Raw genomic sequence first — 19218 nt, forward strand, 5'->3', positions numbered from 1 at the left:
TAGATTCACATGCTTGAATCAGAATACCGAGCACTATTATAGGTTGTTAAAGTACCCTTAGAGGATTGTGGGTAAAAGCAATATACTTTCATAACAGTGCATAGAAAGTAAAATATATATGTATTAAATATAATAGATGTATTTAGATATTTTGATATATATATATATCAAAATACATATATATATATATATATATATATATCAAAATATGCTAAATACATATATTCATAAATATATTGCAATAGTAAGCATGCATATCCATAACCTTTAGATAAGTACAGATCAAAAGAACAAAGAAGTAGCAACCTTCGTTAGCCTGAAACATTTTAATGTAATATGTATAAAGTCCTCCATTAAAGAAGCTCACCTTATTGGAATAGATGGCATAACACTGCCTGGCCTAGGGCTGCATCACTGCGTAGTGTCGATTCTAGGCAGTAGTGCTGCATGAATATGTGGGTGCTCTTCAATGTGGCAGCACGGCATATCTTCTCCAGTGGAATGCCTGCAAACAGAGTGGCTGAAGTGGACACTGCTCTTGTAAAATGCGTTTTCGCTTTCTTTGTTAGGGGTTTGCCCGCTTTGGAATGGCAAAACTCTTGGCGAAATCCATCATGCTGTTGTTGCTTTTTGTCACTGCAGTCTCTTATCGACCCTGACCAAAAGAGACAAGTAATTGATCTGTCTTGTGAACGTGCTTAGTTCAGGTGAGGGAAAACTTGAGAAACTGTTTAATGTCTAACGTATGGGGAGCCTGTTCAGCCAGTGTGGCTGGATTGGGGGAAAAGGTTTGTTTAGATGGAATTGAGAAGGAATCTTTGGTATGAATTTTGGGATTGTTATGAAAAGTACAAACTCGTCTGAGAAACGTAGAAAAGGCTATTGTATCATGAAGGCCTGTCTCTCCCTAACCCTTCTTGTAGATGTAATAGCGAGCAGCATTACACGTGAGAAACGTTCGGTCCGCATTTGAATGGGATTGAAAAGCCGTTTCGTTAATTGTGAGAGGACAAAGTTGAGATGCCATTGTCGAGGAGGAGCTTCCACCAGTGGGAAAGCTCAAAAGAACCCTTTCATGATTTGCTTTATGAGTCTTGTTGAACAAAGAAACAGTCTGTGTAGAGCGTCTGTATCATGAAATTGCAGCAAGGTGAACCTTGACAGATGCATAAACCAGGCCTGATTTGGCCAGAGAAAGGAGGTGAGGCAAAATCTGTTCAGTAGAGGCTTTTATCAGGTGTAAGCTATTTTGTTGACACCTATGAGAAAGTATTTTACAGTTTAATTTGTGAGTCTTGTTTGTGCCTTCTGCTCTTGCCTTGGATAGAATATCTCTGCATTCTTGAGGAATGTCGAATTGTTGAAACTCATAGAACTCAGGAGCCATGCATACAAATGGAGAGAGGCTGGCTGAAGATGTAACATCTCGCCCTGGTTCAATGTCAGGAGTGTTGGCAGTGCTTGAAGGCATATGGGTCTAGACTGCGACAGGAGAAGGAGCTCCGTAAGCCAGTTCTGCCTGGGCCACTTCGGAGTGATCAAGGTGAGGAGACAGCATTCCGCTTTCATATTGCTATGAATCTTGGTATTAGTGGGGGGGAGGGAAGCGTATGTATAGGTTCTGGACCATTGCATCGAAAGGGCATTCCCCTACAACACTGGGAGAGGGTATCGAATGGCATAGAACTGGCATTTGGTATTGCTGTTCGTTGCAAAAAGGTCCAGCGTTGATTTCCCCCACTGTGAGAATATTTTGTCCAGTTGTTGGTCCAGTTCCCACTCGTGGCAACAGCCTTTGTCCCTGCTGAGAGCACCCGCAAGTGTGTTGTGGACCACAGACATGTGCTCGACCTTTAGGGAAATGTGGGCTGTGAGCCAGCTCCAAAGCTCTTGGGCTTCGTTAGAGATTTGGTTCCTCCCTGCTTGTTGATATAGGATACTGCTATCCTTGAGAGGAATACCTGCAGGTTGAGAAAGATGGCCTTGAGTTAAAGGCTGTTGATGTGAATAGTTGTTTGGCGTGCCAACCACTTTCTCTGGATCTGAAGGTCTTGCAAGTGGCCTTCTCAGTCCATCATTGAGGCATCTGTGGTGATGACGAAGTCTGGTACAAATGGCAGGAATAGATAAGGCCTGTGAGACCACTATTTTAGTGTGTCCATTATCTTTGGCGTTATAGATATCAAATCCTAGTAGGACCCTTGTGATTTAATCCATTGCAGCTGCAGTTCTTCTTGCAATGGTCTCCTGCTAAAGCGAGTCAATGGGACTAGGTTGATTGCTGAAGAGATCATGCTCAGGAGCGACTTGATAGTCTGACTGAAACACACTTTCTTCTTGTATTCTTTCGCACCAAATCTGCTAGCCTTCTCTGTCTTTCATGGAAGAGGAAGGCTTTGTTTTGAATTGTATCTAGGTCGGCTCCTAGAAACTTTATTGTTCGACTGGGAGTGGTTGAGGACTTTCTGCAATTCACAATGAGAACCAGCTTGAGAAAGAGTGTTAGGTAGACTTTGGTGGTTGTGGCTGCTTGTAGTGGAGTTGAAGCTTTTAGCAGCTGGTCATCGAAGTAGGGGAATAAGTGATGACCTAGTTTCCTGAGAGCAGCTACTACCAGAGCCAAACACTTGAAGAATACGCAAGGGGCTGATTTGCGGCCAAATGGAAGGACCTTGAATTGGTAATTGGTACCAGCCACAGTAAAACTGATATATTAGCGGTGTATGAGATGAATGGGGATGTGGAAATATGCATCTTCCAGATCTAGAGATATCATGAAGTCTTCGCTGTTCAGGAGGTGAAGAATGTCGGATAGAGCGATCAACTGGAAGGATTGCTTGCAGAGGAATTCGTTTAGCTTCCTGAGAACTAGGATAGGCCTCCACTCCCCCGAATTCTTGAAAATAAGGAAATAACGGTAATAGAATCCTTTTCCCTTTTGAGCAACTGGGACTTTCTCTATTGCTCCCTTGGCATGCACTATGAGGGCCTCCTTTTTCAATAAGTGAAGACGAGGGAGGTGTGCTCTGCTAGGTGGGGTATTTGGTGGTCTTTCCGTAAACTCTAAGCTACGACCATAGATGACTAGGTCCAATACCCATCTGTCTGAGATGATGCTTTACCAATGAAGGAGGTAATTAGATAAATTTGCACTAATGGGGTGAGAAGATGGTGTGGCTGGTACCCGTAGAAGGTCCCTGCTTGCGACCTGTGTCTTGTCTCTGATATAGTGGTCTTCTGCGGGTGCCTTGCTTAGAGAAACCTGCTGTGGATGGTTGGCGGCATGGTTGTTTTTGGTATCCTGTCTTTATTGGGGCTGGATGGATTGGTACTGCTGGGACCGTTTGTAATCACCCATGTAAGTTGAGAAACCCTGCCCACATGCTCCTCAAAAGGGCAACTTCCCATACTGGAGGGGGCCGAGGAATTTGGCAGTGTCTGTTTTTATGGCAAGAAAAGCATCATCAATGTGCTTGCCAAATAGCATGTACCCATCATATGCCATATCCAGTATCTTAGATTGGACCTCAGGCCTAAAAAAAGTCACCTTCAGGCATTCCTGGTGTCTTAAAACTGCTGTGCCTGCCAGTTGACAGAAGTATGTGGAGAGATGTCTCCTTGGCACAATCTATTATCTCAGAGGAGGCATGCTCTTCCTAATGTAGGATCTTCTTGTTTTCCGGTCTTTTGTCCTCCGGGATGAGGTCAATGATGGAACCAATATCGAACCACATCCGGCAGTCATAATGGCCCAGAATCGCTAAGCAGTTGGCCGCACGTACTGTGTTGGCAGACATAGTGGAAAACCTCTTGCCTATGTTATCCAAATGGTGAACCTCCTAGTCCAGTGGGGCAGATAGATATAGGAGTGGATGGGTTCTTGGATCTACGTTGTGCCACCTGGGAAATGACTATATCGGGGTGTCCCGTCCAGCATGAAGGGGAATTCTCAGGGGCCCTGCACTTTTTGTCAATGCAAGGCAGGGCAACAGCCACTGTGGCTGGGTTTTTCATTATCTTTATCCCCTCTTGCCAGACATAGAAATTGATAGGTATAGCCCGGACTGACTTCCCAATTGTTCTTGAAATCATAGAGGAAACAGTCTATTTAACAGATATAGGGAGGTGGAATCTGGTTGCTGCTCTTTCCATGAAGTTATGGAAACCTCCGATATCTTCTGGAGGTGAATCAACAGGCTGTTGAGGCGGCGGGAAGGCTGTAGGAATGGCCTAGTCATCTAACGGAGGCTGTGGCTCGGGAATCTCGCTTTCCTCTCTGTTGTCATCAGATGACGAAGGATCATCCCTCGGTGGTGCTTCTATATGGGAAGCAGGTGTTCTTCAATGAGTGGTGGGCTAAGGTATGCTGGAGTAAGAGGAGTCGCAGGTTGTGGTGGTGGTGCCCCTGGTTGCTCCTCAGGAGGTTGTGGAAAACGTTTCCCTTGGTCCATGAGCATAGCCTGAAGATCCTAGATGAAGGATCTGGGCACTTGTACATTATACTGCCTATTTGGAGGATCAGGATAATATCCGTAGGGTTCATAAAGTCTCTGAACATAATAATGTTGAAAATATTGTCTTTCATCATCATAATCGTCATCCTGGCATTTAAAATACAGCTCAAGGGCTGCGTCCTGGTCCAAAAGGGCAGTCATCAACAGATTCCGCAAGGTCCAGTAAGTGGCTGGTAGGCAAAGGTGAGACCTTGCTAGGGGAAGGAACCTCAGGACGTATAGCCTTGGATATTTTTGCAATCTTAATCCTTGTCGAAAGTGGCGTCGGAGGAGGAACGAAGGTATCTTGTCTTCGAGTCATAGTCGACTCTGTTGACAGAGTTATTGTCAATGGGATCATCATCAATAGAATCCTTGTCAACAGAGTACTTGCCAACAGGACAATCTATGGGGTTATTGACGGGATCTTCGTTGATGACTCAATCTTCGTCGACCAGATTGGAGTGTCGATAGAGGCTGTCATCGTTTTAGCCGTCGACGGTCTTGAGGAAAAGACAGTGTTGAGGGTGATTTAAGCCTCGTAGACGGGTCAGAGATGGAGGCATGAGAGCAGTCTCTAACGCTTATAGAAGGCTTAGATGACATTGATAAGGTTGTCTCTGAGGAGAACTGTTTTTGTTTCTCCTTTTGCCTGGAAGTCTTTAGCCTGATGAGAAGTTTTCAAGGTTTCCTGGTCTCCTCAGACGTTCCTTCATGGAACTTAGCTCTCCTGTGAGACCTAGAGGAGGTGTCACTGTCATCCTCCGAAGATATCCTCTGAATTTTGGCTCTCTGAAGGTACAAGAGTAGCCTCCCCTCCCTGTCCCTCAAAGCGTTTGAGAAGGAAGTGCACCAAATTGTGCACTCTTTTACCTTTCTTTTAATTTTACAATCTTTATGTGGGTAATCCACATGTACCCTTTTCTACCCACAGGTCTTGCAAGGACAGAAAAGGCCTTTTCTGTTGGACATTGTAGCAGTAGTAAGGTTTAGAAGCTTTCTGAAGATAATTGAGCAGAACTCGTCACACACGACGTGCAGTAATAATCTGAGGGACTGGGCCTCTCTTGAGTGTGTTCTAGAGTGTGCTAACACCTGATTAGTCACAGTTCAATTTTGGACCATTTTTAAAAAGAACATAGATAGGCTATTAAACTGATGGCCTAGTGCCATTATAGCCTATGAGGGTTTTATATACAGCTTTACTATGGTACCGTGGGACTCCCACTTGGACGACGGGGAATGACTCAAGCATGTGAATCTATGAAAAATCCAATATTGGATAAATGAATGAAGGGCATGACAGTGAGACAGATATTTCAACAATAAAGTGGGTCAGACTGCCGGGCCCATGTGTTCTGCTTATTTTGCTACCTGGTGTAGTACTTTTCAGTTAAAGACTGGTTTTGTCTCATTCCATTTTTCCTGAAACTTATTTTGCACGGACCACATCTGCCTAGAAGCATAACAGTATGCTGCATCCTATAATATGTTAGTTGCTTGCTAAACCTTTCGAAAAAAGTTTCACTACGAAGTATCACTTCAAATGAGTCCTATAAGCCATGACAATATATGTGTTTTCTGAAATACTTCATCCATGTGAATAAGTGCATCTATTTTAAAAGCTACATCTTTCTCTATTTCCATCAATGCTGCCACAGCTTAGTCTAATGGATCACTAGATAAAGGAAGTTTAAAATGTCTTCAAAAACCTCCTCAATCTTCTACTATATCCCAGACATTATCCATCACCAAGGTATACCTTTTGAGTTGAGTCTATTAGACATATACTGCCATTTATCCAGGTGCTCTTCAAGATTTCTCAAATCCTTCCAAATTCCTAGTCCTTTGTGGTGCATCAACTCTCTTGCGTGTGCTATTCTTTTCTGGAGTGATTCAATAAAAGTGGGAGTCAGTGTTATTTTTAGGATTCAATTGATATTGAGACTGGTAAGGCAGTGCTTTCTACTGTATGGCCAATATATAGTGCATATGGCTGGGTCTAAACTGGGGTGGCGTGGTGAGCAAAATAATGATGGATTAAACCCAGATCTTTGCGACTGGGGTGAATGTTTGCATTATTCAGTGTTCCGTCCATTATTTGTCTCTTTTGCTTATATAGTGCTGGCATTTGATGATGCAGGTTGCAGAAATGCCTTTTTATACTGAGGGAAAGAGGTGCACTGATAAAGTCTCCAATCTACTATGCATCAATAATGTGCCAAAGTCAGAGGATGTATTTGATTCACACCACCATCCATGACTGACTGTGGTACTAAAACATATTTTTAAATTTATCAATATATTCTGAAGGTGAAGACATTCCCTTTATTCTGATTGGTCTGAAACCCCTACAAAATGTAATCTTAATATCATGTAATGTCTATCTAGAAATCAATATGTGTGGACATAACTGGAACACTTTTCACCTAAAAACCGATGAAAGGGTTGATGACGGATCTGTTTTTAAAGACCTAAAATCATATATAGATGCTATGGGCTTCTTCTATTAATTGATTTAATTTCCAAACCTTCTGAAATGCCAAGGCACATATGTATGCAACACTATGGTGTTTGGACTGGGGGTTGAGGGTGAAAAGGTATTATGGATCTCAAAGAAGGGGGACTAAGGTAAAGAGATTAATGGATACAACAGCAACATTGTAAGATACCGCAATTTCCTAATAGCTACCAAAATAAGACTATTGCCAAGTTCCTATTACAAATTTCTAGATGAGAATAAATGCATAGACACTAACGCACTAAACCCTAAAATCAGTTTGTGCAGTGACACTAGGCATTTGTAAAGTTTTTTTCCCACAATGATGTTTGTCAAGAACGTTTGCAAAGTTTCCTGGTTTACTTTTGCTCACGCACATTTTGTATTTTCATAACTATTTATTTTACCATACATCGAGACAAATTTCACCATAATCAAACCAACCCAAGGTGGAAAATGTATGAAGGATTTTTCTCTGCAATGTTACCTTTCACAGAGCTTTTTCTATGCCCAGCAGGATTGCTCGGAACAAGACAGCTGTTTTCTGTGACATTTATCTTCATCAGAACCTTTTTTTGTGTTAAATTAGGATAGATTTAACTCCCATTACAACTCGCTTGCAAATTGATTTGCAAAAAGTACTTTGTACATCTCTAGTCATCACCTTTTATATATAATGGGGGTGGAGCTTGCCTAGACCCATAATGGACGCAGGGTAAACCAGCTCCGGCGACAGCCCGATTCATTTGGCAGGAATTGGACTTGTATCCAGATAAAAATCATACAAATTGTGCCACACGCAACCGCCTGATGCAGCCCCTTGGATAAAGTAGTGCTACCCGTGATTGAGCCAGGCCAGGTCCTGTAAACAGCCAGTGGACATGCGCGGTCTGTTGCGGCTCTGGGGTGTGGCCTCTGCGTGAGCCGATACGCTTAGATGGGTGAGCTGTGACCGTTGCACCGGAGAGCTGTGAGAGAGAAGCGGAAAGATATGCCAGCCCCCCCAGAGGAAACCCCTGCAACTGAGAAGGCCACAACATAACGCAGAAGCGGAGAGCTAAGAGCAGCACCGGAAGGCCCGCCCGCCCGTCCGTGAGTGTGCAGGGCCGGGAGGCTGAACCGAGAAGATCCCGGCAACTGAGGGGGCCACAACAGTGCAGGTGAGCTGCAAAGAGTAGCAGAAACCCACCCGCTCGCGATTGTAAGCGCACAGGGCCAGGAGTCTGAACAGAGAAGATCCCTGCAACTGTGGAGGCCACGACATAGCGCAGGAGTGGTGAGCTTTGAAAAGTAACGCCCATGGTAGTGAGCGCGCAGGGCCGGGAGGCTGCAGAGAGGAGATCCCTGCAACCGAGAGGGACACAACACAGCCCAGAAGCAGTGAGCTTCAAAGAGTATCGGAGAATAAGCCCGGGGGGTAGTGGTGCATTGACTTTGGCCCGTGCTCATTGGGCCTGCTCTGGCAGAGACATACTCAAGGTGCTTGGGGGAAATCTCACTGGGGCTAAGTGGCAGAACAGAATGTATAAAGCAGACCCCAGCTGCAGTGAGTGTGAGGTAAGCCCACCCCCCTGAATAAGGGCCTAGCACATAACGCTGACAGCCCCCACTAAATGTGAAGGAGGCCTCTTTGCATCGGGTGCGGTGGAGTGAAGGAACCGTACAAGTGAAGGCACTGCCCGGGAGGTCTGCTGAGGAGGCTAGCTGCAGGAGTCTTAATATCAGCGAAGAAACACTCGGTCCTACAATATGGGGAAAACCGACAACGCACAACCCAAACTAAACTTTGAGAAGCGGAAAACGACAGGCACGTGTGATGAGGACACACATTCCACTATGGCAGAATAAGAGAACAAAACTACTATGTCAGGTGAAGACCGTAAACATATAATGGCTGCCATGCAATGGAGTTTGACCTCCATAGACGGGAAAATAGATTCACTGGCATTCAGAATAGATCGCATGTCAGAGAAAGTAGTTATAATAAGAATCAAAAGGAGAGACCGGTTTTGTCGGGGGAAAATGGTGGCCGCTAGCTAGTAGCGGTCGCAGGCTCGGAATCTCGCTCCCAGGCGAACACTGAAAAAATAACATGAACGGGTGAAAAAAACAAGTAAACTCCACCTTGATGTGAGGGAATTTTCTCCGTGGTTCTCTTTTTTGATTTTCGGACTATTTGGTGCGGCGATGCGGATTTCTTGCTCGGCATTTTCAGGTCCCGGCGTTCTCGGGTCTCGGCACTGAGGTAGCGACTTGAGGAGGAGTGGCGACCCGCGGGGGATGACGGTCTGAAGCCGTAGTGATCCAAGTGAAACGTAGGGTGTGCTGGAGGTTTCCTTTTTTTCTTCTTCTTCTGGATGTCAATGCGGGAACGATTGCTGACCGATTTTGGTTACGTTGGGCTCGTTTGCACTGTGCTCTTCTGTGCTCTTCTCTCTCGCTCCTTATTGTGCTTAAGTGCTCTGGCTTGTGTTCTCTGGATTTAACTGCACAGGGTACAATATGAGTGGTTTATAGCCGATGCTCTGCAGTCTCCTTTTGGGTCTGTCTGTCTGCTGCGCCCCCCGTTGGCTCTGGTGCGTTGGAGGCACCTACCCCAATATCACGTTTGAGTTCCGACACAGAATTGGCGGCTAGAGGGGGGAGTGGCGACCCGTGGGGGGCGATGGTCTGAGGCCGCGGTGAATTTGGCACAGAGGAGAGGTTATGCGGCAGGAGCCGGTTTGAAGAGGAGCTCGGCACCGGCATTATCATTTCCCTGCCTGTTTGTGAAGCGGGGTTGTGAATCTACTCAAGCTACCAGACCAGGAAGTTGGAAATTGAAAGAAGTAGAAAGGAACAATCTGGAGAATCTCAAGGTGGAATCAAATGTATGGTTAACCTCGATGAGCACGGTAAGGAGAGGGGGGGAAGACTGGGGGCCTAAATTAAACCTTGAATATGGAGTGGAAAGACAAGAGAAAAAAAACGAGGGACTACCCACGGAATCTAGTAGAGTAAATAGATATACATTAAGAAGTAGAGACATCTGGGGTTTAAATAAATTGCAGGATACAACAGTTAATAAAGACTTGACGCTCCCAGGCCTTCTGACAGAGCAGCCAAAGCCCATAGAGTCAAGGTCAGTTAATACCACCCTAAATATAAAAAACTGTCCAAATCTTCCAACCAAAAACTCTACTAGAAAAGTACGAAAGAAAACACTAAAAAATAAACCAGGAAGCACCCGAATAACTCCATCCCTGAGATCCTATTTTAAGGTACAGGCCTTACATTCCCCCCAAAAAGATCTAAACCATTTACCAACATCTAACTTAGGCTTATTAGCTGGGAAACAAAAGCCGGTAAGCTTACATCGATCTCCACAACAACCCCGAATACGAACGAGAAAGGGGGAAGAAAGGACATGAATCCAATATCCCTTAAAAATAGGTATGAATCCCTCTCACACGAAATCAACGAACTGATAGAGGAGTCACCATCTGTCCCCTCCTTGCCCAATCTCGGAAGAACTGTCCCAGAAAAAGCTGCCATACAGGAAAAGAAGGGGCTATCAGAAGAAATCGAGACATTTGATGGTTCAAATGCAGAGCGGGTTATGGGAACTACTTCCCATACCGAGGGATTACTAAACACACTACTCACAGAAATAAGAGATAGGTTTGCTATATCAGAAAGCAATCAACTGAGAATACAGACAGTCTGTGAGACCCTCGAATCCAAGATGAACATTATCTCCGAAAGGGTTGGGGCAATAGAATTAGTTGTCGAAGATCTAATAAAACAAGCGGTCAAAAATACTCAAGATATTCAGAAATTAAAGGGTGAGGATAAGATAGTAAAGGATAAATTGGAAAGTCTAGAAAAGGCCGCTAGGAGGAATAACATTAGACTGCTAAATGTTCCAGAAGATGAAGAAGGCGGAGATATAAGGTCATACGTAATAAATCTTCTTGCAGAGCTTCATGTGGATATTGATAAAGTGACGCTTGAAGCTGATATACAAAGAGTCCACCAGGACCCTTGTTTAAAAAAACCTGGGAAGAGAACTCCCAGGAAGATTTTGGTTAACTTTAAATCCTACATGCTAAAAGAAAAAATCCTGACAGGAGGATTAAAGGCGGGGGTCTACAAAAAGGCTGGATGGACATTTCGTATCAGATCCGATATATCCCACACCACTCAAGAAAAACAATGGGAACTGGGGATATCAATGCAAGAACTGAAAAAATTGGGTGCTACAGCAAACCTTCGTTTCCCTGCTTGCCTTAAAGTAATGTGGAACAACAAGATGTTTAACTTTAAAGATCCAGAAGAAGCCAATGCCCTCATAAATAAGATAAAGAACTCATCCGAATAAGAGATTTTGGAATAAAAAGCTGGGACAGAGATAGAGCCTGAATTCTAGAGGAGTTCCTTTAATAGTAGAAGGGGTGGTTTCCCCAAGGGGTGGGGGGAGGGGTGTGCACTCAAAATGCAATAAAACAAGGTTTTTATTAGAACACTGGGTGGGGGAGCAGGTGGGAGAAAACCACAAAAAAAAATGTCCTCATTTGACAAGGTCAATTAAAAAAATCTCTAACCTTTTTATATATACAATTAATTTTTTTATAAAGGCAAATATATAAAAACTTATGCCTAAAAAAGATGGAGCTAAAGACCTGGGGATCATGTCATGGAACGTAAATGGGCTGAGGGTTCCTTCTAGAAGGAAAAGAATATTAGAATATTTAAGGCTATCAGATTGTAAGATCTTTCTTGTTCAAGAATCCCACTTACTCAAAGAGGAATGGACTACGGTGTTAAAACAACAGAAATGGATTGAATATTGTATCTGCACAACTCAATCCTGCACAGCGAAAGGAGTAGCCATCCTAATTAAAAAAACGGCATCAGCAAGGCTGGGCGAATGTATAGTTGATCCACAGGGGAGGTGGGCTATTGCCAAATTAATAATTAATGAGGTGTGGATAACTTTTGTAAGTTACTCTGGACCAAATGTGGATGATCAGGCTCACTTATATACTTTGCTCCTTCATTTAACTGAAGTTAGTGATTCTATAGTATTAGGGGGTGATTTCAATTTGGTCCTAGACCCAAGTCAAGATTCCACCTCAAGTAGAGTAGCCTCTAACACACAAAACATGAGAAAGGCTATAAGACAATTAATGGCAGATATAGGATTAGTAGATATTTGGAGGGAGATGGCTAATAGGTCTAAAATAAATGGAGGAAAATTTACATTTTATAATAAAAAATGTGGACATCGATCAAGAATCGATTTTTTCTTAGTGGGTACAGCAGTGAGCAGGATCGTTATTCAAATCAGCCATGCTCCTGAGCATATGTCAGACCAATCGGCAGTTATCTTAAAAATAGCTACATACAATGCTCAATTAAGGCGGAGGTGAACCATTAATAGGACACTATTATTAGAAAGCACTATAATTGAAAAACTAAAAGCAGAGACTAAAGAATTTTTTTATATTAATCTTAATTCTGCCCTAATACAAACAGTCTGGGATACGTATAAGGCCTTTTTGAGGGGCTTAATAATAGCTATATCCTGCTCACAGGCCAAGAAAACATAAGAAGATACTAAGAAATTAGAGAATGAGATACATAGACTTCATGAAAACCTCGAAAAGGAACAGGGAAATCCAAATATCTTAAAAAGTTTAACGAATGCAAAACATAAGCTTGCTGACTACCTAGAGACCATAATTAATATGGAGAGGGGTGTAGTAAACTTCTCCCTTGGAAGACAAAAACTGACCAAACGAGAAATTGGATAAAGGACCTTCGAAATTCAGATACTGGCAATATAATAACGGATGATGCCGAAATTGAGGAGGCCTTTGTCCAATTTTTTGAAAACTTATATACGGAGGAGAAGATAATTGAGGAAAAAAGTATCAACGAATTTTTATCAGCGTTGACTCTTCCCCAACTTCAACAAAATGAAAAAGAACAAATAAATTGCACTATAGCTGTGGAAGAAATAACTCAAGCTATTAGGTCTCTAAAAAAGGGTAAAGCAGCAGGCCCGGATTCCATTCCAAATGAGATCTTTAGCCTATTAAAAGAAGAATTGACACCTATTCTTCTCCAATTGTTTAATTCTTGCTTTTTAGAAGGTAATACCCCCCTGCCTCATGGGAAGAGGCGACTATTACAATTCTGTTAAAACCAAACAAAAACCCACGAATATGTGAGTCATATAGGCCTATTTCTCTTCTAAACTGTGACCACAAGATCTATAGACAGATTATCACCAAACGTCTAGATAAAGTGATGGGTTCGATCATACACCCAGATCAAAAGGGGTTCATGAAAGGGAGGCAGCTCAGCGAATTAGTACAAGATCTTATTGGAGCGATAGACATGGCACAAACATATAAGACCTCTTTGGCAGTAATGACTTTTGACACTGCCAAAGTTTTCGACCGGGTAAATTGGACGTTTCTGTTTAAAGTGATGCAACGTCTCGATCTGGGTGAAACATGTCTGACAGAAATTAAAGCCATCTATAGAAATCCCTCAGCAAAAATGTTGGTGAATGGGAAATTAACTAGACCCATACAGATTGGAAGAGGGACTAGACAAGGCTGCCCTTTTTCTCCGCTACTTTTTAATATGTTTATGGAACCACTGGCGCACAAGCTGAGAATTAACCAGAATATTATTTCATTTAAATGTAACGGATGGGAGAAAAAAATTGGGTTATATGCGGACGATATCATCATTTTTACCAGTGACCTAGAGACATCATATACAGGAATCTGGTCTGAAATAGAGAATTTTGGAAGGGTCTCTGTATATTTACTTAACCAACAAAAGACAGAACTAATGAAATGGAACACAAACTTTGAAAGTATCTACACAAAAAAAGAAATAAGATATTTGGGGATACAGATAGTTCAAAACATTGACAAAATCGCACAGATAAACTTTGAAAAAGTGACAAGAAAAGTAAGCTCTCAATTACAAACTTGGGGAGCATTGCCTCTTTCCTTTTTGGGTAAATCTAATTTAGTAAAAATGTCAATTCTTCCCAAATACACATTTCTGTTTAATACTATTCCATTAGAGTTCCCAAAAGTCTGGTTTAGGAAGGTACAAGGGCTTTTCTCAAGCTTCATATGGGGAAATAAAAGTCTGAGAATAGCCTTGAAAAAACTGAGGAAAAGAAAAAGAATATGGAGGAATTGCAACCCCTGACCTATATCTATACTTGTGTGCTTTCCAGTTAAAAAAATTCCAGCAATTGATGATGGAAAGTTCTATGTTCTCGCCTCTCTACAAGGTGCTAACGCTTGATTTCTCCCAACAAGCTGGATGCTTCCTCCTAAAATTTGGTCATCCAAAATTTAAAAAAAAAGTTACATTGAAGAATTTGTTATCCGCAGTAAAGCTTTGGTCCCAGTTGAGTCGTCTTTTAAAAATTCCTTACTATAATGACATTACACCAGTTTGGAACTCTCCAGGGATGCCCCTGTGTTTGGAGGATACTCTTGCAACACCTTTGAGGAGATGTGGAATTAACACCTGGGGACAACTCTTATTTGAGGCGGAACTTGTATCTTGGTCCCATATATCTGTAATCTGTCAAGATCAGGTTTCAAAGTTTAAATACTATCAACTGTTAAGATGGACAAAATCTTCCAGAAAAGAATTAGGAGGGAACTCGAACTTGGCTCTAAAGATATCCTCTCGACAAACAAAAGTAAAAGAAGTGGCAGAATGGTACTGGCTACTTGTCCAAAACGGTGAAGAGGAACAAGTTTCATTCATGGAGACATGGAGGAAGGACCTACCGGATGAAGATCTCGAAAATATCGGGCAAGTATCTATGTCCTCTCTATGGTCTTGTATAAATGCTGCCCCTTTAAAAAAGAATCATCTCTTCACAGTTCATAAGGCCTATTGGACTCCCCAGAGAATATCGAAAATGGGTAACCGAGAAATCAAGAAATGCCCTAAGTGTGGAGAAGATAGAGCAAACGAGGTCCATATGTTCTGGAGTTGCCCGGTAATACACACTTTTTGGAACAATGTGGGTAAGAACATTTCAAACATTATGGGATTGTATATAAAATTAACAACTATGTCGGTAATTTTTGGGCTACCCCCAAGGGAAGTTGTTGGAGGGGTATTAACAAAAAGTCACCAAGCTTTGTTTTTTACTTTGATATTACTAGCTCGAAGGGAGCTTTGCATTAAATGGATTTTATCTTGCCCCCATACAGAAGAAGAATGGATTCATTCCATTCAGAGAGTATCTTCCTTAGATCAAGCCGGTAAAAGTACAAAAAAAAAAAAATACTGAGAAATCTGGGATAAATGGGCGGAGACAGAGTTAGCTCTATCAAAAGCCCTGTAAAACTGTAAAATTCTGACCTTCTTTCTCTTTTGCCCATTATCTCTATTGTATCTTTATTGTTTCTGTCTTTATTTTTGATTTCTGGGTCCAATGATTAAAAATATGCCCCACATAAAATCCCAGGATGGGATTGACTCTTTTCCCCTGAGGAGGAAATATTGTGGTCTATCAAAATCTCAAGATAAAGGTTGAGGCCCATATAAGTATTTGAAGGTTCGGATCTGGAGATATAAGGCATTATTCTCTCCCCTCGGGGTATGACCAGACCGGTAAAAATCTGCCTTTAAATGTTTTAAAAATGGGTCAGAGAAACCGTTTCTAGAGTTGGAGCATATTGTGGTTAAATGAGGACTAAAAAAAAAAAAAAAAAAAGAATCAAAAGGAGAGGTAGGAAAGGTACTGGAGCCAGTTCCCCTGATATATATGTTTTATCTAAGAGAACTAGCTCTGGAGTGGGTGGTCCTAGCGTATGTTTGTTTTGGAAAGGAAACGCATTATGTTTATAGTAAGGCCCTCACTCACCAACCTAGTTGGTGACATGTTTCATCATCGGGTCCCACCCAAGGCACCAAGTGCACCTTGGGTGTGCTACGACGCCTGGATACAGCGGAGCTGGTATTGTGCCGTGAGAGTGCAGTGAAAGGAAGTGAGTGAATGTTAAAAAAGCTGTCCTAAGGGTCCCTGGGATAAAAAATGACTATTTTAATGAGCGGGCCCTCAGCAGTTAATAAAAACGAGAGTCGGATATTTAAGGGGCTCTTAAGGTAACTCCAATATCCTAGTCGGGCAACATGTTTCAGCCATGCTCTCTTAGTGGTATGGATTTCTTCAGGACCTATGTGTAGTGCAAAGTGAGTGGTCTAAAAACGTGTTATTAGAAGATCATATATGTGACACGCACTAAGGTGTGATATGTGGTAGAGGAGAATTTCCTCTAGTGGCGCTTTCCTGTGGGGAAGGAAAAGACAAACAAACATACAGAGAAACATTTAACATACTGGTATAGTTGTTTCAGGAGCGGAGTGTACGTGCTCTTATGCGGTCAAAGGCACAGTGTGGAAGGAGTGTGGCCTAATTAGTTATAATAGACACCTGGTAATTTATGCGGTACTGAGTGGTAATCAAGATGCGCATAACGTGGTGCATCGTGTAAATTGAAAACGAAAAGCGAAAAAAGCAAAGTATCTTACTCAGACAATATCTGGAAAGTGCCCCATGAGTTTCATGTGGGGGCCAGACCTGTAGTCACACTATGTGACAAAAATTAAAAGAGGAGACAAAAGCGATTTAAAATTGTGGAGAGGCATAGTTAAAGCAAATGCCCCTTAGGATGTCCCCACTTACTTCATCAAAGTCTAGGACCCTTCTCAGTACCTGCTTCAGCCGCCATGGAGTTCCGTGGTAGAATGAGCAGAGCTGGGCAGTGGTTTAAATACTCTGCTGGTTCCAACAGGTGTCAGCGAGTTCAGTTAATTGGGAACCACTGTGACTGGTTCAATGGGTTTCAGGTGCTGGTTTAGGCTGTCTTCTGATGAGTCTGGAGGAGAGAATAGGCATAGAGAAAAGACACGCCCCAGTAAGAGTGTAGACATAGAGAAAAGACACGTCCCTGTGGGAGTGTCGAGTGCTTGTGTGTGCAGAAAAAATAAAATAAACTAAACTATAGTTTAACTCATAAAAGACCCAAAGGCACTTCTAAATTCAGCAGCTGTTATTCTCAATTCAAGTGTGCCTACTAATTGTGGCTTGAAAAAAATCTGAGAATGTTTCGTGTTAATTTGGAACATATCACAAAAGAGCAGAAAGGTTAAATGGATTCGCACTGTTGTGTGAAAAAAGGATGTTTCCTTTATTAGGTCAAGTGGTGCTCTTGACACTAAGGTGGTTATGTAATTTCTCATTTTGGGGTGGCCTGTTTGGAAATTAAAACAGGGAGTGTTGCTCACACTGAGGTGATATGATGTCCAGGTTAGCCTTTTTGTAAGGCAGGAAGATTTTACGCATGGTGCTGTGGTTCAGGTTGGATTCACGCTATTCCAGGGTATGCTGTCATTTAACCCTGTGACGTCCGTGGAAAGGCAATAAATCCAACGTTGCTCCTTAAGTAGTAGGATCCTGTCAATTGATAGGCTTTATTACAGTCCAGTTTAGGTCATTTGGGGTGTGGTTTGCTTGGATGAAGTGGTCTGTCAGTTTACTTATGTTTTTTCTACACCGTATGGTGCTGCAATGTTCCACAATTCGGGTTCTGACTTTGCGACCCGTCATGCCTACATAATGTAGGCCACATGTGCTGGTGATCAAATAGATTACATTATTGGAGTTGCAGTTAGTGTGGTGGAGCTGTTGCGTATAGCCTCTCTTTCTTTGGTAGTCAGGTTGTTGAAGGGCTTAGGTGGATCAAGATTTTCAATTTGGTGATAGACTGCCTGCTCGAAGGTGGTGATTTCCACAGGGATACAGGAAGGTGGTGGGCAAAATGAGGATTTAATTTTCAATCCTGCCTCATTGGTTTGTACATTGGATTCTGTTAGTTGTTGTTTTTCAAAAAACGCCTTTAGTTTCAGCTTACGAAAGAAATCAGCTAATTCCACATGAACTTGGAATTTGTCCAGGTGTGTGGTCGGTACAAAGGAAAGGCCTTTGTTGAGGACATATTCCTCTGTGGGGGACAAAGTGATGTTGGATAGGTTGAAGACCAGTGATTGTGCATTTTGGTTGTTACTGGTTATCTCATTCCCCTCGTTCCTGGTAAAGGTTCCTTGGTTTTGCTCCTCGTGTGGGTGCCTACTGATCCCTCGTCGTCTGACCAATGCACCTGTTGATTGTTCGGTCTCCTTTCTCGTGCAGGGCGGCCTCATCCTAAAAAAGGCAGCCTCTGGTTGGGATGGAAAAGGCTTGTTGTCCGGGGGGGTATAACGGTGGCCATCCAAAGAAGGGATTTTGAGGGGGGTTATTGAACACTGGTGGGCCATAGTTGAGGCCCGGGTTTTGGTAACTGCCCCAGGGTTGTTGCTGCCATTTAGGTACTCTACCCCTACCATTTAGTTTCTATGGGCTGCCAGATGTGGAGCCGCTTGAGTGTGAGCTGTCATCCCCACATGTGTCAGAAGATGTGTCTTGCTGGCTCGGAATGGTATAGTTGTCATCTGCATATGGGTACACTATGTTGTAGGCAAATCTTTTTATGTCTTTTTGGAATTTGTTGATTTTAGCCTGGGTCAAATATTCCTTATATTCAGCTAGGTCTTTGTTTGATTCATCCAGTTTTTTCTTAAAGGATGCGATTGTCGTCTTAAAGTGGCTCTCAGTGGTCTGGATGTCTATGATCATTGCATCGGAGAGGTGCTTGGCGGTTTTGATAATGAGCACCAACCTGTCCCTGGTGCAGTGCCATGCAATTTGAGCCCAGTCCTTCCTGAAGGAAGCATCCTCCAGGAAGATCCTGGGCGCATTGGTCACTAAAAGTCCTTGGGTGCGGTGTTCGTGCGAAGATATTCGGTTAGGATCACACCGTGTAGTATGGTGCGGATCCTATTGTGTTTCTTCTCAATGAGTTTATCCCAGTCGGTGGTCTGGGCTATTGTTTGTGCTATGTTTTGGTCAGCCATTAAAGGTGGGTCTTTGAGTATTTCGCTGAGGTCATCTTCTGTGAATGTTAGGCCAGGATTGTATGCCATGATGATAGGCGAGTGGTGTGTTATTTGAGAGGTAACTCTCAAAGCTGTGCGCTGCCAATAATAATAATCAAAAGGAGAGGGAGGAAAGGTACTGGAGCCAGTTCACTTCCCCTTTAACACTGCCTCTCCACCCAGCTGCTGGCATTCTCTCACAGCCAAGTA

At 42.8% G+C, this 19218-nt stretch overlaps 1 protein-coding gene across 9 annotated transcripts in view; it reads right to left on the reverse strand.

The window, feature by feature from the left end:
• TRAK1 (trafficking kinesin protein 1) overlaps window positions 1-19218 on the reverse strand; it is a 561749-nt gene that overhangs the window by 72690 nt on the left and 469841 nt on the right. The gene's annotated exons all lie outside the window — the stretch shown is intronic.

This window comes from Triturus cristatus, chromosome 10 (assembly GCF_964204655.1).
Source record: "Triturus cristatus chromosome 10, aTriCri1.1, whole genome shotgun sequence".
In the NCBI taxonomy this organism is placed as follows: Eukaryota; Metazoa; Chordata; class Amphibia; order Caudata; family Salamandridae; genus Triturus; species Triturus cristatus.